Source organism: Limulus polyphemus, unplaced genomic scaffold (genome assembly GCF_000517525.1).
Source record: "Limulus polyphemus unplaced genomic scaffold, Limulus_polyphemus-2.1.2 Scaffold572, whole genome shotgun sequence".
Lineage (NCBI taxonomy): Eukaryota > Metazoa > Arthropoda > Merostomata > Xiphosura > Limulidae > Limulus > Limulus polyphemus.
In genome coordinates, this window is record NW_013666182.1 from 217,945 (window position 1) to 224,082 (window position 6,138).

Consider the following 6,138-nt stretch of genomic DNA (forward strand, 5'->3'; position numbering starts at 1 on the left):
TAAGTCAGCAGGCATACCGCTGTGCCACTGGGGGGGCATAAACAATGCACTAGATATTGAGTAACAAATACGGAAAATTAAGTTTTTCCGTTATTTATTTATACACAGTATACCAGATATTGGAAAATTAAATGTTGTGTTATTCGCTTTACTGTAAGTGATCATATATCTGTGTCAGGATCTTCTTCCGAAATTATAGCCACTTGCACTTAACATAGTGTAAGCTTCGTGTTAAACGATGATCATGTTTGTATTGAATTGTGCATCAATAGTTTATGGAAAAAAAAAGAAGTTGAAATCGTTATGATGTCAGAAATGACACACAAAATGTGGGACTGAAGACATAAAATTTCACAGAAAGCTAGTAAGCGTACGTATAATCAATGAAAAATTTACTGTAATACTATAACCATCTGCTAGTCGTTAAAGGACATATGTGTGATAAACCAATGCACGTCTGGTTGTTTTTATTGATGTTTTATATCAAATTTTACCATACGCGGAGGAACATTTATTTTCCTTTCTTTTTTTTTCGGGGGGGGGGGTACCGACGAGTGGGGCATCTTATTTTCCATGTCAACTGTGACTATTGAATTCAAAACTGACACAGCGACTTTCCATGATAGTTACACACGAGTCTCTATTCCCCCTATCAAAGGGGGCACTTCGCTACCACCTATTATTCCCCCTTTCAAAGGGGGCACTTCGCTACCACCTATAACAATTAGTTCTTTCATCATACTTATCATCAACACGTGTCGTGCTGTTGGACAGGGGGGGAACCTTCTATTATTCAAATAACAAAACTCAAGTCATCATTCTATTAATCTATCGGTCTATTAAAATAATCTTGTGTAAGAATTACATCAAGTCATTGTTTCGTGAAGACTAAATAATACCGTTGACTGGAGCGAAAAACTCTATGCTTCCTTCTACTGTTGAAAAACTACAGTTTGATGAACCACGCAGTTAGGTTTACGATCTTGTTTTATATTCAAAGTAGGAAACTAAAAACTAACTGAGCAAGCAAAGGAAAATAATTATCGAAATGAAATGTACATTATTTTCATATCCTATTGTGGGTTTATCTTTTTAAGATTTGGACAAGATATTGTACTCATAGTGTAGACGATGGTTAGACAAGATATTATATCCTTTATAGTGTAGACCTCAGTTGAACAAAATAGTATGTTCTTTATAGTGTAGACTTCGGTTAAACAAGATAGTTCGTTGTTTATGGTGTAGACCTCATTTAAACAAGATAGGTTGTTCTTTATAGTGTATACCTCAATTAAACAAAATAGTATGTTCTTTATAGTGTAGACCTTAAACAAGATAGTATGTTCTTTATAGTGTAGACTTCAGTTAAACAAGATAGTTTGTTCTTTATAGTGCAGACCTCAGTTAGACAAGATAGTATGTTTTTTATAGTGTAGACCTCATTTAAACAAGATAGTATGTTCTTTATAGTGTAGACCTTAGACAAGGTAGTATGTTCTTTATAGTGTAGACCTTAGACAAGATAGTATGTTCTTTATAGTGTAGACCTTAGACAAGATAGTATGTTCTTTATAGTGTAGACTTCGGTTAAACAAGATAGTATGTTCTTTATAGTGTAGACCTTAGACAAGATAGTGTATACCTCAGTTGAACAAGATATTATGCTCTTTATTGTATGGGCTTCACCTTAGACAAGATAGTATGTTCGTTATAGTGTAGACCACAGTTAAACAAGATAGTTTGTTCTTTATAGTGTATACCTCAGTTGAACAAGATAGTATGTTCTTTATAGTGTATACCTCAGTTGAGCAAGATATTATGCTCTTTATAGTGTGGACCTCAGTTAAACAAAATAGTATGTTCTTTATAGTGTAGACTTCAGTTAAACAAGATAGTTCGTTCTTTATAGTGTAGACCTCATTTAAACAAGATAGGTTGTTCTTTATAGTGTATGCTTCACTTAGACAAAATAGGTTGTTCTTTATAGTGTATACCTCATGTAAACAAGATAGGTTGTTCTTTATAGTGTAGGCTTCACTTAGACAAGATATATTGTTCGTTATAGTGTAGACCTTAGACAAGATAGTTTGTTCTTTATAGTGTATACCTCAGTTGAACAAGATAGTATGTTCTTTATAGTGTCAACCTCAGTTAAACAAAATAGTATGCTCTTTATAGTGTGGACCTCAGTTAAACAAAATAGTATGTTCTTTATAGTGTAGACTTCAGTTAAACAAGATAGTCCGTTCTTTATAGTGTAGACCTCATTTAAACAAGATAGGTTGTTCTTTATAGTGTAGGCTTCACTTAGACAAGATAGTATATTCTTTATAGAGTGGACCTCAGTTAAACAAGATATTATGCTCTTTGTTGTGTGGTCTTCACTTAGACAAGATAGTATGTTCGTTATAGTGTAGACCACAGTTAAACAAAATAGTATGTTCTTTATAGTGTAGACCTCAGTTGAACAAGATAGTATGTTCTTTATAGTGTATACCTGAGTTAAACAAGATATTACGGTCTTTAGTGTGTAGGCTTCACTTAGACAAGATAGTATGTTCTTTATAGTGTAGACTTTAGTTAAACAAGATAGTTCGTTCTTTATAGTGTATACCTCAGTTAAACAAGATATTATGCTCTTTAGTGTGTAGGCTTCACTTAGACAAGATGGTTAGTTCTTTATAGTGTATATTGTTTGTTTGGAATTAAGCACAAAGCTACACAATGGGCTATCTGTGCTCTGCCCGCCACGGGTATCGAAACCCGGTTTCTAGCGTTGTAAGTCCGCAGTCATACCGCCGTGCAACTGGGGGGCTTTATAGTGTATACCAGAAGTAAACAAGATATTATGCTCTTTATTATGTAGGCTTCACTTAGACAAGATAGTTTGTTCTTTATAGTGTAGACCTAAATTAAACAAGATAGTACGTTCTTTATAATATAGACTTCAGTTGAACAGTGTGTTGTGAGAAGTTATATGTAATGAAAACTTTAAGATATTGAGAAATATCTATATAAGTGTACGGAAAACACGGTAAATGGAATTTTCGAAGGAACTTCTCATATTTCCAAAAATGCAAAATCACGTTTTAATGCATGATTAAAGCTTATTATCAAGCATTTCATTTTGAAAAGGATTACTTAGCGTTGAATGAGCATTCGTGATATGATTTAACTTGTTGTAACTTGTTTCCATCTGAACGTGACCAAAAGCCAAGTTGAACAGCACCTGTACAATTTGGAACAAAGATATTACACCACGTGCATCCAGAGCAGATGTAGTATTAGAACCACATGTCCACTACTAATCTCAGGCAGATGGCTGGCCAGCGTTCAATATGCACGTGCGCTGGTGATTTCTAGTTCCCCTACAGCTTGTATTAATTAATAATAAGCATATTTAGCACGTGTGGTTCAAGCTAATGGATTTAATTTAAGAAGTCACACATAGACCGATTTGCTTACAGAATAATATTACATTTAATCCTTTTGAAAAACATAAAACAAGAGAGAAAAAGGAATGGTTGTCGTACGTATCAAATATCTACTCCTGTTTACCCAATGAGTAGGGCTTATTTCTCTAAGAAAGCACGTTTTGATTTGGACCAGTGCTTTTAAAAGTCACAGTTGAACTATGTGGTCTTTGTGTACTTTGTTATTTTTAACTCAGGTCAAACTTGGATTTGACTGACTTATAGGAATATACTTTTATAAATTATCTATACTGGCGTGTATCAATTACACACACACACAAAATAGATAATCATATAATCGTTGTCGGTACCTCACCAGGAGTTTGGTATCTCTCGCAGGTCTGATGAGCGTCTGCCCTTAAATAGACAGTTACTCCTTTATAATATCTGTTCTTGGTTTCTATACATTCATCGTTGTATTCCAGAGAATTTGTATCGTAATGCCATTCTAAACGTTTATACTGTTTTCTGTAAATTAATATTCTAATTAGTATTTTTGTTTGTTAAAATGAAATTTCTTTTAAAAAATTATTCCACCGTTAAACTATTTACTACTACAGACTTTTAACGCATTCCTCCCTCTTGGATGGCTGAGCGTTGCCCAGTTATTGACGTGCCGGACTGTGGATATGAGATTCGCATCCTGTTACCGCATCCAAAAAAATCGTGCTCTGAATTTTTATGGCCGTGGATGCGTTATAAGACTGACAGTCAAATCCCACTATTTCATCTAACAAGAGTCGCCCAAGAGTTGGCGGTGGCTGGCACTGATTAGCTCTCTAGTCTTTCTCTACAAAATTAGTGACGGCTAGCGTAGCTAACTCTCGTATAGCTTTGGGTAAACTTCAGCGAACAAACAAACCGTCTTTAAGAAACAATAAAAACGTCTGCCTTTAAAAAAATAAAACGTTGTATTCGTGGAATAACTGACTCAGTTCGTTTTTCTGCTTTCATTATCGTTGTATTTTACTGTTTGTTACAACAGCACAGACAACTGGCAGAAACAGAACTAAAACTGGACAAAACATGTTAACCAAACACGTACTATTCACACAACCAGTTTATGCTGCTAAATATGATTAAGAACAACTGTTGAAACCATAATTATAGCAATGATGTAAACGTAAAAATATGATCAAATACCTGCGCTCCACAGTTTTTATTGCTCATATACGTACGACAATGTTAAAGGATGATATTGAAGAGATTTGGTAAGCAGGTGACTTGTATCCATAAAGAATTTTTTCTTTTTTTAGATCTAGTTAATCTTCAGGACTGATTCGCACCTGTTTGTCATGCACGCTAGGCTGCATAAGATGCAATGAAAATTATCACAAGAAATCTTTTCCCACGATTCGATTAGGTCAATGACTGAAATAGTAGTTATCGAGCACCTGCCTCATGTCTTAGGGGTTGTCTGTTTAGTTATTCCGTGAGGAAATCTTTAGAGCATGACTAGAAATTACTACGTTTGTGTTTTCTTTCTTTTTTTTTTTATTTTTACTAAAGTAAATCAATAAAATCAGAGCCATTTCTAGTTTTACATTTTTGAATGATATTTTTCTATTATTTCACATAATCAAAAGAGCATTTGAACGCTTTAAAGAATAAACTGATAGACGGAGAGAGACATATGTAGATAGACAGATAGTTAAATTACGTTTACTTTTACTTGAGGACAGCCACAAGAAACTTCAAAACTCAATCGTGTCCATGAGCATACATACAATCAGACGTTTTCTCAGAATAGAAGATTATTTTTATTCGATGACGATACAAATTCATGTTGGCGTATGTTATACAGAAAAGTTGACGTGTTAAACTATGATAGGTACGTTATAATGCACTTAGAAGTATAACATAAATGGAAAAAAAGTGTGAAAAAATAACTGCTTTTAATTGGCAATTAAACACCATTGATCTGATTCTGATCGATGGACAACGTTGATGTTTATAACAGTACATATTCTAACACGTCGATATACGGTATTAAGTGCAGGAAAGATATCCAGCATTAAGTACAGGATGAATATTTTGCATTAGCCATAGGATGGATATTCAGCATTTAATATAGGATGGATTTTCGGTAATAAGTATAGTATGGTTGTTCGGTATTAAGTATAAGATGGATATTCTGTATTAAGTGTAGGATGGATATTCGGTATTAAGTATAGGATGGATATTCAGCATTAAGTATAGGATGAATATTCGGTATTAAGTATAGGATGGATATTCGGTATTAAGTATAGTATGGATATTCGGTATTAAGTATAAGATGAATATTCGGTATTAAGTATAGGATGGATATTCGGTATTAAGTATAGTATGGATATTCGGTATTAAGTATAGGATGGATATTCAGCATTTAGTATAGGATGGATATTCGGTATTAAGTCTAGGATGGATATTCGGTATTAAGTATAGGATGGATATTCAGCATTTAGTATAGGATGGATATTCGGTATTAAGTCTAGGATGGATATTCGGTATTAAGTATAGGATGGATATTCAGCATTTAGTATAGGATGGATATTCGGTATTAAGTCTAGGATGGATATTCGGTATTAAGTCTAGGATGGATATTCAGCATTAAGTAGAGTATTGTTGCGTCAGCGAGATCACGTGACTAGTGTCACGCCACCTATTTTCTAGAAATATCTTGTTC